Source organism: Tachypleus tridentatus, chromosome 10 (assembly GCF_004210375.1).
Source record: "Tachypleus tridentatus isolate NWPU-2018 chromosome 10, ASM421037v1, whole genome shotgun sequence".
Lineage (NCBI taxonomy): Eukaryota > Metazoa > Arthropoda > Merostomata > Xiphosura > Limulidae > Tachypleus > Tachypleus tridentatus.
Genome location: NC_134834.1, coordinates 150,458,663 through 150,472,535, shown reverse-complemented (window position 1 = coordinate 150,472,535; position 13,873 = coordinate 150,458,663). Strand labels below are relative to the sequence as shown.

The window sequence follows — 13,873 nt, the reverse complement described above, 5'->3', positions numbered from 1 at the left end:
GTTGGATGTGAAGTATATTGTTAACTCATATTGTTGATGATGTTAGATGATAACTAGCTTGGTATCTATCATAGTTTGTGTTAAATGTAATGTATATTGTTATCTCACATTGTTCATGATGTAGATGTTATGTATCTTGTTCTCACATAGTTCGTGTTAAATATCAATTATAATTTTATCTCACATTGTTCATGATGCTAGATATTAGGAAGCTTGTTATCTCACATTGTTCGAGTTATATTTCAAGTATATTGTTATCTCACATTTTTGACAATGTTACATATTAAGAAGATATTCTTCTTACATTCTTGATTGTAGATGTTAAGTATATTGTTATCTCACATTGTTCATATTGTGAGATATTAAGTAGCTTGTTATCTCACATAGTTTGTGTTAGATATGAAGTATATTGTTATATTACATTGTTCATGATGTTAGATGGTAAGTAGCTTGTTCTCTAAAATAGTAGGTATTAAATATTAAGTGTAATGATTTCTCACATTTTTGATGACGTTTGATGTTAAATAGCTTGTTATATCACATAGTTCGTGTTAGTTATAAAGTATGTTGTTATCTCACATTGTAGATAATGTTAGATATTAAGTACCTTGTTAAGTCACATAGTTCGTGTTGGATGTGATGTGAACTATATTGTTATTTCACATTCTTTATGATGTTAGATGTTACGTAGGTTGTTACTTCGCACAGTTCGTGTTAGATGTGAAGTTTATTGTGGTCTCATTATTGATGATGTTAGATATTAAATAGCTTGTTATCTCATAGAGTTCGTCTTAGATGTCAATTATATTATTATCTCACATTGTTTCTGGGAGATATTAAGCAGCTTGTCATCTTGCATTGTTCTTGTTAGATGTGAAGTATATTGTTCTTACATTGTTGACGATGTTAGATGTTAAAAAGCTTGTTATCTTACATACTTCGTATTAAATGCTCACTATATTCCTATCTCACATTGTTGATGATGCTAGATGATAACTAGTTTGTTATCTCACATTGTTCGTGTTAGATATCAAGTATATTGTTATCTCACTTTGTTGTTGATGTTAGATGTCAAGGAGATTGTAATCTCACATTGTTGCTGTTGGATGTCAAGTATATTGCTATTTCACATTGTTGATGTTAGATGTCAAGTATATTGTTAATTCATTGTTGACGATGATAGATATTAAGAAGCTTGTTATCTCACATTGTTCGTGTTATATTTAAGCATACTGTTATTTGACATTGTTTATGATGTTAGATGTTCAGTCGCTTTTTATCTAACATAGTATGTGTTAGCTGTCAAGTATATCGATATCTCACATAGTTGATGATGTTAGATGTTAAGAAGCTTATTATCTCACATTCTTGATGGTAGGTGATAAGTATATTGTTATCTCACATTGTTTATGTTAGATATAAAGTATATTGTTATCTCACATTGTTTATGTTAGATATAAAGTATATTGTTATATCACATTGTTGATGATGTTACATGTTAAGTAGCTTGTTATCTTACATAGTTCGTGTTAGATCTCAAGTATATTACGGCCTGGCATGGCCAAGCGCGTAAGGCGTGCAACTCGTAATCCGAGGGTCGCGGGTTCGCGCCCGCGTCGCGCCAAACATGCTCGCCTTCCCAGCCGTGGGGCGTTATAATGTGACGGTCAATTCCACTATTCGTTGGTAAAAGAGTAGCCCAAGAGTTGGCGGTGGGTGGTGATGACTAGCTGCCTTCCCTCTAGTCTTACACTGCTAAATTAGGGACGGCTCGGTGCAGTGGGTTAACAACCTACTCACTTAAATATCTGTTGAAGAATCCGCAAGCGATTGCGGCCCTATGTTCCTAGCTGGAATCTAATGGTGATAACTAACTAACTAACTAACTCAAGTATACTGTTGATTATGTTAATTAGCTTCTTACTTCCCATAATCCGTGTTAGATGTCAAGTATATTGATATCTCACATTGTTGATGATTTTAGATGTTAAGAAGATCGTCAACTCACATTCTTGATAGATCTCAAGTATGTTGTTATTTCACATTGTTTATGTTAGATGTCGAGTATATTATTATCTCACTTTGTTAATGATGTCAGATGTTAAGTAGCTTGTTACTTCGCATAGTTCGTGTTAGATGTCAAGTATAATGTTATCTTATTTAAGTAGCTGGTTATCTCACATAGTTCATTTAGGTGTTAAGTATATTGTTATCTCACATTGGTGATGATGTTAGACGTTATGTAGCTTGTTATCTCACAGTGTTCGTGTTAAATATCAAGTATAATGTTATCTCACATTGTTGATGATCTTAGATGTTAAGAAATTTGTCATCTCACATTGTTGATGCTAGATATTAGGAAGCTTGTTATCTCACATTGTTCGAGTTATATTTCAAGTATATTGTTATCTCACTTTGTTGATGATGTTAGACGTTAAGAAGATTGTCAAGTCACATTCTTGATGCCAGATGTTAAGTGTATTGTTCCGAACAATGTGATAGTAACATCATGAACAATGTTAAATATTAAGTAGCTTGTTATCTCACATTGTTCGTGTTAGAAATCAAGTATATCATTATCGTACATTGTTGTTGATGTAAAATGTTAAGTAGCTTCTTATCTCCCAGTGTTTGTATTAAATATCATGTATAATGTTACCTCATATTGATGATAACGTTAAATATTAAGAAGCTTGTTATCTCACATAGTTCATGTTAAATATCAATTTGTTAGTTTATACAATTAACGTAAAGTGTTTATTGTTTGTTAGTTAAAAAGTAAAAAACTATTTACAAGTTATGAGTTAGAACGAGTAACATAAGGAATTCACTGTTTATCAGTTAGTAAAAGTAATATAAACTGTTTAAAGTTTGTGACATAGAACAAGTGACAGAAACTGTTTATAGTTTGTTAATTAGAACCAATAACATCAACTGTTTACAGTTTACCATTTAAACAAAAGACGTAAACTGTTTACCCTTTTTAAGTTAGAACAAGTAATGTAATGTCTTTACAGTTTGTCAGTTAGAACAAGTAACAGATTCAGAAACTGTTTAAAATTTATGAGTTAGAACAAGTGACATAAACTGTTTATAGTTTCTCAGTTAGAAAAAGTTATATAAACTGTTTATATTTGTGATTTACAAAAAGTAAAATTAACTTTTTATAGTTTCTCACTTAGAAAAAGTAACTTACACTTTTTGCAGTATTTCTGATAGAAAAAGGAATAGAAACTGTTTACTTTTTTCAATTAGAACAAGTAACATAACCTGTTTATATATTGTCAGTTAGAACAAGTATTATAAACTGTTTACAGTTTGTCACTTAGAACAAGTTACCTAAACTGTTTATATATTGTCAGTTAGAACAAGTAAAATAAACTGTCAATAGTTTGTCAGTTAGACCATGTAACATAAACAATTTTCAGTTTGTCAGTTAGAAAAAGTAACATAAACTTTTTATAGTTTGTTTTTTAATTTTACGCAAAGCTACTCGAGAGCTATCTGCGCTTATAGTTTGTGAGTTAGAAAGAGTAACATAAACTGTTTACAATTTGTCAGTTAAAATAATTAACATAAACTGTTTATCGTTTGTCAGTTAGGTAAAGTAACAAACTGTTTCCAGTTTATCAGTTAGAACAAGTAACATCAACTGTTTAAGTTTGTGATTTAAAAAAAAGTGATATAAACTGTTTACCTTTTTTAAGTTAGGTAAAGTAATTTAATCTCTTTACTGTTTGTTAGTCAGAACAAATAACATAAGCTCTTTAACGTTTTTCAGTTAGAACAAGTAATGTAATCTCTTTACAGTCTGTCAGTTAGAACAAGCAACATAAACTGTTTACAGTTTGTCATTTAGAAGAGGTAACATAATTGTTTATAGTTTGTCAGTTATAAAAAGTGATATAAACTATTTACAGTTTGTCAGGTAGACCAAGTAACCTAAACTGTTTATAGATTGTCACTTAGAAAAAGTAGCATAAGCTGTTCATAGTTTCTCAGTTACAAAAAGTAACAAAGTGTTGGCAGTTTCTCAGTTACAAAAAGTAACAAAGTGTTGGCAGTTTCTCAGTTAGAAAAAGAAATATAAATATTTTACAGTTTGTCAGTTGCAGAAAGTGGCATATATTGTCCATAGTTTATCAGCTAGAAAAATTAATATAAACTGTTGGCAGTTAGACAGTTAGAAAGAGTAACATAAGCTGTTTACAATTTTTCATTTAGAAAAAGTATGATAAAATGTTTATCGTTTGTTATTTAGGAAAGTAACATAAACTGCTTATAGTTTGTGAGTTAGAAAGAATAATATAAACTGTTAAAAATTTGTCACTTAAATCAAGTAACATAAACTGTTTATTGATGGTCAGTTAAAAAAGTAACAAACTGTTTACAATTTATCAGTTAGAACGAGAAACATAAACAATTTCCCGTTTGTCAGTTAGAACAAGTAACAACAACTGTTTATAGTTTCTCAGTTGGAATAAGTAACATAAACTGTTTATAGATTGTCAGTTACAACAATTAACATCAACTGTTTACAGGATGTGAGTTAAAGAATAACATAAACTATTTGCAATTTGAGAGTTTAAACAATCAACATAAACTCTTTATTGTTTCTCAATTAAAAAGAGCAAAAAAGTGTTTACAATTTATCAGTGAAAATGAAAAAAATAAACAAATTCTCGTTTTTCAGTAGCAAGTAACATAAACTGTTTGTAGATTGTCATTTAGAACAAGTAACCTAAACAATTTAAAGTTTGTCAGTTAGAAAAAGTAACGAGCTCTTTACAATTTATCAGTTAGAGCATATAACATAAACAATTTACAGTTTGTCAGTTATAACAAGCAACATAAACTGTTTACCGTTTTTCAGTTAGAATTAGTAATGTTGTCTGTTTAAAGTTTGTCAGTTAGAAGAAGTAATGTAATCTCTTTACAGTTTATCAGTCAGAACAAGTAAAATATAACTGTTGATAACTTGTTAGTTAAAACAACTAATATAAACTGTTTACGATTTGTCACTGAGAACGAGTTATATAAGCTGTTTACAATTTTACAGTTAGAACAACTAACATAAAGAATTATAGTTTGTAGTTACAAAAAGTAACATAAAGTGTTTACACTTTGTCAGTTAGAAAATGTGATATAAACTCTTTACAACTTGTCAGTGAGAATAACTAATGTAAACTATTCGTATGATGTCAGTTAGAAAGAGAAACATAAACTGTTTACAATTTGTCAATAAGAACAATTAACATGAACTCTTTATAGCTTGACAGTTAGAATAAATAACGTGAAATTTATACAGTTTGTGAGTTAGAACAAGGAATGTAGAATGCTCACAGCTTGTCAGTTTGAACAAGCGACATAAACTTTTTACAGTTTGCCAGTTAAAACGAGTAACATAAACTATTTATAGTTTTACAGTTATAACAAGTAACATAAATTATTTATAGTTTTTCAGTTACGACAAATAACATAAATTGTTCACAGTTTGTCAGTTACATCAAGTAACATAAAATGTATATAGTTTGTCAATTAGAAAAAGTAATAAAAACTTTATCAGTTTGTCATTTAGAAAAAGTAACTTAAACTGTTTATATTTTGACAGTCAGAAAGAGTAAAATAAACTGTTTATAGTTTGTCAATTACAAATAGTAATATAAACTGCTAAGAATTTTTCAGTTAGAAAAATATTATAAACTATTTACAGTTTGTCAATTAGAACAAGTGTTACATACTCTTTATAGTTTTCACTTAGAACAAGTAACCTAAAGTGTTTATATATTGTCAGCAGAAGTAACATAAACTGTTTATAGTTCATCAGTTACAACACGTAACATTAACTGTTTATAGTTTGTTCGTTGGAAAAGTAACATAAACAATTTACAGCTTATCAGTTAGAACAAGTAACATAAACTGTTCACAGTTTGTCAGTTAGAACAAGTAACATAAACTCTTTACAGTTTGTCAGATAGAAAAAGTAACATAGATTTTTTATCGTTTATGAGTTAAAAGAAGTAACATAAACTGTTTATTGTTTGCTGTTAGAAAAAGTAGCAAACTGTTTATAGTTTGTCAATTAGAAAAAGCAATATAAGTTGTTTACGATTAGTCAGTCATAACAAGTTAAATAAACTATTTATAGTTTGATAGTTAGAAAAGTAACAAACTGTTTACAATACGTCAGTTAGAACAAGTAATGTAAACTGTTTACAGTTAGTTAGTTAGGATAAGTAACATAAACTGTTCAGAGTTTTTTAGTTGGAACAAGTAACACAAACTGTTTATACTTTGTGAGTTAGAAATACTAAGATAAACTGTTTAGAGTTTTTCAATCAGAAAAAATATTATAAACTTTCTACAGTTTCCAGTCAGAACAAGTAATATAAACTGTTTAGAGTTTGCTTGTTATAACAAGTAACCCAAACATTTTATAGTTTGTCAGTTAGAAAAAGTGGCATAAGCTGTTTATAATATGTCTGTTAGAAAAAGAACACCAACTGTTTACAGTTTGTTAGTTAAAACAAGTAACATAAACTGTTTACCGTTTTAAAGTTAGAACAAGTAATGTAATTTGTTTATAGTTTCTCAGTTGGAAAAAGTAACGTTAAGTGTTGGCAGTTTTTCTGTTAGAAAAAGTATTATAAACATTTTACAGTTTGTCAGTTAGAAAAAGTAACATAAACTGTTTAGAGTTTGTGAGTTAGAAAAATAAAATAAACTCTTTGTCATTTAGAAAAAGTAACATAAACAGTTTACAATTTGTCAGTTAGAACAAGTATCCTAAACAATTTATAGTTTTGAGTTAGAAAAAGTAACAAACTCTTTTTAAATTATCAGTTAGAACGAGTAACATAAACAACTTGCACTTTGTCAGTTGGAAAAAGTAACGTTAAGTGTTGGCAGTATTTCTGTTAAAAAAGTATTATAAACATTTTCAGTTAGAAAAAGTAACATAAAGCGTTGGCGGTTTTTGAGTTAGAGAAAGTATTATAAACATTTTACAGTTTGCCAGTTGAAAAAGTAACATAATCCGTTTATAGTTTGTTATGTAGAAAAAGTAATGTAAACTGTTTACAGTTTGTCAATTAAAACACGTCACATAAACTGTTTATAGTTTTTCCTTTAGTACAAGTAGCCGAAATTGTTTATAGTTTGTCAGTTATAACAAGTAACATCAACTGTTTACAGTTTGTTATATAGAGAAAGTAACAAATCATTTACAGTTTATGAGTTATAACATGTAACATAAACAAGTTACAGTTTATCAGTTAGAACAAGTACCATAAACTGTTCGCAGTTTGTCAGTTAGAAAAAGTAACATAAATGGTTTATACTTTGTCATTTTGAAATAGTAATACCAAGTGTTTACAGTTTGTGAGTTAGAACAAGTAACATAAACTGTTTATCGTTTTTCAGTTAAAACAAATAATGCAATCTGTTTACGCTTTGCCAGTTATAAAACGTAACATAAACAGTTTTTACTTTGTCATTTGAAGAAAATAACAGCAAGAATAAGTAACATAAACTGTTTACAGTTTGTCAGTTAGAACAAGTAACCTCAACAATTTATAGTTTTGAGTTAAAAATAGGAACAAACTTTTTACAAATTATCAGTTAGAACAAGTAACATAAACTTTTCATAGTTTTTTCAGTTAAAACAAGTAACATAAACTGTTTACCGTTTTGTCAGTTTGAACAAGTAATGTAATCTGTTTACAGTTTGTCAGTTACAACAGGTAACATAAACTGTTTAGAGTTTGTCAGTTAGAAAAAGTAATAGAAGCTGTTTATAGTTTGTCAGATAGAAAAAGTAACGTTAAGTGTTGGCAGTTTTTCTATTAGAAAGAGTATTATAAACATTTTACAGTTTGTCAGTTAGAACAAGTAACATAAACTGTTTATAGTTTGTCAGTTAAAACAAGTGATATAAACTGTTTACCGTTTTTCAGTTAGAACAAGTAATGTAATCTATTCATAGTTTGTCAGTTAGAACAAGTAACATAAACTGTTTATTATTTGTGAGTTAGAAAAAGTAAAATAAACTGTTTACAGTTTGTCAGTTAGAAAATGTAACATAAAGTGTTGACAGTTTTTCAGTTAGAAAAAAGTATTATAAACTTTCTACAGTTTGTCATTTAAAAAAGTAACATAAACTGTTTATAGTTCATCAGTTACAACACGTAACATAAACTGTTTATAGTTTGTCAGTTGGAAAAAGTAATATAAACTGTTTTCATTTTGTCAATTAGAACACGTAACATAAACTGCTTACAGTTTGCCATTTGAAACAAGTAGCAAACTGTTTACAGTTTGTCATTTAGAAAAGTAACATGAACTGTTTACAGTTAGAAGAAGTAAACTGACGATCTACTTTTACATGCTCGTTTCATTCACAAAGGGAAAACATAGGAGGAGATTACTGCGTCCTCTGAATAAAAAAAAAATCCTAGGACGACGATAAAAACAAGGAATCGTAGGTTCTTTTAATCTATTATATGAAGACAATTCTGCTGATCCGGTTTGTAATTTCGTTAGATCTTCACGTCAGTACTCGTAGTGTGTTGAGATTGAGAGGAGGGAAATCTCGAAACTGAATCGGGTAGTCGAGAGCACATTCATGTTGTAATTAGTTGAGTTTTACTGTGATATTTGTTATTCCTACGATGAAAAATGCTTTCGCTAGTCTATAATAACAACAATTACAAAAAGTTGCACAAAACTAGAATTAGTAATCGCAATAGCAGTACGTTTAATAAAGTATTCATACTGTATATACTTTATTTATTTATAAACAATATGTAGGTATTTACTTACAGTCTGGATTTAATTGATTTCTGTTCTAATTTGTCGAGTTTAGTTTACTATATTCACCATTAGTATTATTTCTACAATGAAAAAATTAAAGAACTTTAGTACCAACTTTTGATGAGTTTTTAATAACAGAGATGCAGGTTACCCAAAAGTAATTTACAGAGTTGTCAACGAATGTACACTATGTTTAGTTCTTGAAATTTATAGTATATATTTATAATGTATATAGCAAATAATGTGTTCATTTGATATCAAGACCGCTAAAGATGGAAATATATTTTAATTGTAATGTTGTTAAAACAGACAAATTGTTACAGCTGATATTTTTAAACAGACATGTTGTTACAGCTGTTATAATTAAAACAGAGAAGTTGTTAGCTGCAGTATCGTTAAAAGAGACAAATAGTTACAGGTAATATTGTTAAAACAGACGAGTCGTTACGTGTAACATTGTTAAGACAGACAAGGTTTTTACAAGTAATATTGCTAAAATGTACACCTTGTTACAGGTACGTAATTTTGTTAAAATAGAGGAGTTGCTGCAGGTAATATGTGAAATCAGGTAAGTTTTTATGGTTAATAGTGTTAAAACTGACTGACTGTTATGTGTAATATTATTAAAACAGACGAGATGTTAGGGATAATATTGTTCAAAGGGACAATTTTTTACAAGGAATATTGTTAAAACAAAGAAGTTGTTAGGTATAATGTTGTTAAAAGGGACAAATTGTTACAGGAAATATTGTTAAAATAGATAAGTTGTTACAGGTAATAATTTTGTAAAACGGATAAGATGCTAATATTGTTAAAACAGACAAGTTCCTACAGCTGATATCGTTAAAACAGACAAGTTCCTACAGCTGATATTGTTAAAATAGACAAGTTGTTAGGGATAATATTGTTAAAACGGACAAGTTGTTACAGGTAATATTGTTAAAACAGATGAGTTGTTACAATATATTCAGTATATTATACATTAGTGACTGTATTACAATATATTCAGTATTTTATACATTAGTGTTATTGTATTACAATATCTTCAGTGTATTATACATTAGTGTTGCTGTATTACAATATATTCAGTATATTATACATTAGTGTTACTGTATTACAACATCTTCAGTATATTATACATTAGTGTTATTGTATCACAATATTTTCAGTACATTGTACATTAGTGTTACTGTATTACAATATTTTCAGAATATTGCTTTCACAATTGAGTAATCAGAAGATTTGAAACGTGTTATTATCATTATGATATTAATATACAGTTAAGCTTCTTCAAGAGTATCTTGTCAATATTGACAGAACCAACGAGTTTTGGTTGCTTTGCACTGCTTTAAAATTTTATTAAAAAGTTAATCTATATATAGAAAAAAGTAATTAACCATTATTCCAATATTGTGGAAAGATATTTTAATATAATTACAAATAGGTTGGAGAAATAAAGTAGTCTATTTTAAAGTTTTGGAGCGGGGCAGTCAACGACTAATTATATTTCAGATGGCATACCAAAATTACAACCAGAATTCATTAAAATAAATGGCAAAACATTCCTTAAAGAAAAAAATATTCCGAGTGTAAGTCGTTTAGGGTTAACTTTCTAACACGAGGAGAGTAAAGTTACAAAGTAAATGTGTGGGAATTCAGGCTTAGAAAAGTCTGCATACTTTTTAGAAAGTCAAAATTACCACAGTTGTCTGTGTTGAAATCAACTCTCTTGATGCAGATTCAAGGCTGTTATTCCTTGTAATTTCTATTTCTGGATAAAACAATTTATTATTTTAGGGAAAGAAACAGAATCACAATGAAAGACAGTTATAGTAAGTACACACACACTTCCCGCACTAAATACCTTTTATATTAAATCTGAGAAAACAACGTATTGAGAAATAATAAAACTTTAGAAATAATATAAAGTACAATTATTCATGTATTATTTTTGTCAGTTCCGTTACCTTTGCAATCTTTGAAGAAACAGAATTAAAAAATTTAGAATTAATTTTCTTAGAATTGCATGATCAGTGGCGGCGCTACTGTGCATGATAACGTAAGACAAGTTAAATTATTTTGAATTTAAACTTAGTTTCATTTCATCAGATTTTAAACAACGTGATAAAAGAATATACGATATTTGAAGGTTCTAGTTATGTTTTTAAATCCATAGATACTAATTTAGTGAAACTAATTGATCCAGTTACGTGTTCTTGTGAATTTTAGCCTATGAAAAACATTTCTACCTGAAACTAATGTTTGATGTTTGACTTGCTGTAAGTGATAGTTTAATAAATTATTTCTACATAATTAACCAAGATAGAAATAGTAAACCCTAGTTGTAGTTTTAAATTTGTATTATAGAGAAAAATTAACTTTTAAAAACTATAATAGTAATCTATTTACTTGTTGTCGTTTCGAACAAAAGCTCTTTATGAAGCCAGGAACAAACTTGTCCATCAAAAATGTTTCTGTAGTCGTTGTGAATCAACTGTCTACAAATACAGCGTTTACAACGTAAATAAATTACTTTCACAGTTTTTAAAATTGCTTTTTTATACAAGACTAATTTATTTATTTTATCAACTTCGGAGTTTTTACTTATTTATTCGTTCAATACTTGTTCGTTCGTTTGTTGTCCCTAACAGCAACAAATTGTAAGTTGTTTAGAGGTACTAAACTTGTTTACCCTACCGTTTCGTATAACATTATTTACACAAGGTGACTGCGAAAGCGATTTTTTTCAGTGTCCCCTTAATAACGCTCGGCATGGCCAGGTGTGTTAAGGCGTTCGACTCGTCCCACCAAACATGCTCGCCCTTTCAGCCGTGGCGGCGTTATAATGTGACCGTCAATCCCACTATTTGTTGGTAAAAGAGTAGCCTAGGAGTTGGCGGTGGGTGATGATGACTAACTGCCTTCCCTCTAGTCTTACACTGCTAAATTTGGGACGGCTAGCGTAGATAGCCCTCGTGTAGCTTTGCGCGAATTCAAAACCAAACAAATTTAACAACACTTTTAGTAATGCATCTCGTGATGATTACATGTAATATCGCTAGTAACAAGCGTATTTTTTCTTTCCTTGTAACACCTCTACGAACGGGAATATGGTGTTTGTTCTTCATCCTAAATGGGTTCGGAATGAAACTCGGTATTAGAAAGATTCGAAGCCAAACAGCAGAACAAATATTTGTAGAATGTTCGATGCATTTACTCCCTTGAAGTGGAGATAAGTCTACTGACAAACTATTCCGTGTTGCTGTCGTAGCTAGTCTTATTGGTTGAATAGAAACCGGAAGATATCACAGTTCAGCCAAACATTTTAGTTTAAACTGTCGAGACGTGATCTACACTAATTTTTAACGTGCTGTTCGACCAACTTTCAAACTGACTGAAATGTGAAAAACAAAGTGAAGTAAGACTATTTCAAAACACGAAAGTTTTTACTCAGCATAGTTCTGTATCACCAAACAAAGGAAAACGTCACAAAGTGTAAAGAGAAAGAGATTGAAAATAAGACTTTCACCTCACTTCCACTAACCTATGTTGTGAAAGAAATTGGACATAAGAGTTTAAAGCTAGCTTTTTGTAAAAACGTTCTGTTGAGGCCGGTAATCTAAGGAGAGTGTTTTTCTAACGTAAAATCGATTTTAAAATTCTAATAAAAAATATTGTGATAGGTAATGATATAGAAAAAGTGTTCTTCTAGTCTGTAGTTAACAATAAAGTATTGTTGTAGTTGATAATATAGAAAGAGTGTTCTTGTGGTCTATAGTTTAGTATAGAGTATTGTTGTAGGTATTAATATATAAAGAGTGTTCTTGTAGCCTATAGTTAACAATAGAGCATCGTTCTAGTTGATAATATTGAAAGAGTGTCCTTGTAGTCTATATTTAACAACAGAGTATTGTTGTAGATGATGATATTGAAAGAGTGTTCTTTTAGTCTGTAGTTAACAATATAGTATTGTTGTAGATGATGATATTGAAAGAGTGTTCTTGCAGTCAATAGTTTAATATAGAGTGTTGTTGTAGGTATTAATATAGAAAGAGTATTCTTGCAGTCAATAGTTAACAAGAGTATTGTAGTAGATGATGATATTGAAAGAGAGTTCTTGAAGTGTACAGATAACAATAGAGTATTGTTGTAGATGATGATATAGAAAGAGTGTTATAGCAGTCAATAGTTAACAAAAGGGAATTGTTGTAGGTGATAACTTAGAAAGACTGTTCGTGTAGTTTATAGTAAATAACAGAGTATTATTCTAGTTGAAAATATAGAAAGTGTCTTATAGCCTATATTTGAAAATAGAGTGTTGTTGTAGATGATGATATTGAAAGTGTTCTTGCAGTCAATAGTTAACAAAAGAGTATTGTTGTAATGTATAATACTAAAAAACTGTTCTTGTAGTCTATAGCTAACAACAGAGTATTGTTGTGGATGTTGATATTCAAATAGTGTTCTTGTAGTGTATAGTTTACAATAGAGTATTGTTGTAGGTGATGATATAGAAATAGTGTGCTTGTAGTCTATAGTTTGCTATAGAGTATTGTTGTGTGTATTAATATAAAAAGAGTGTTCTTGTCGTTTATAGTTAACAATAGTGTATTATTGTATATGATGGTGTTGAAAAGTGTTTTTGAAGACTATAGTTAACAATATATAGATTATTGTTGTTTGTGATATTGAAAGAGTGTTCTTGTTGTTTATAGTTAAAAATGGAGTATTGTTGGATTGATGATATAGAAAGAGTGTTCTTGTAGTCTATAGTTAAAAATAGAGCATGGTTGTGGTTAATAATATGGAATGATTATTCTTGTCATTTATAGTTAACAATAGTGTATTGTTGTAGATGATATTGAAAAGTGTCCTTGAATTCTACAGTTATCAACAGATTGTTGTGTTAGGTGATAATATAGAAAGAGTGTTCTTGTCGTCTATAGTTAAAAAGAAAGTATTGTTGTAGATATTGATATTGAAAGAGTGTTTTTGTAGTGTATAGTTAAGAATAGAGTGTTTTTGTAGGTGACGATATAGAAAGAGTGTTTTTTCCAGTCAA

At 29.2% G+C, this 13,873-nt stretch overlaps 1 protein-coding gene across 2 annotated transcripts in view; it reads left to right on the top strand.

The window, feature by feature from the left end:
• Positions 1 to 13,873, top strand: part of LOC143230618 (uncharacterized) — a 31,550-nt gene that overhangs the window by 4,253 nt on the left and 13,424 nt on the right. Inside the window, exon 1 of one of the 2 annotated variants that reach the window (XM_076464472.1) lies at positions 10,896 to 11,090. The exons of the other annotated variant lie outside the window; for it this stretch is intronic. The gene's annotated coding sequence lies outside the window, so the exon portion shown is untranslated. Of the gene's footprint in view, positions 1 to 10,895; positions 11,091 to 13,873 lie in introns of those variants that run through there. 2 annotated transcript variants of the gene reach the window in all.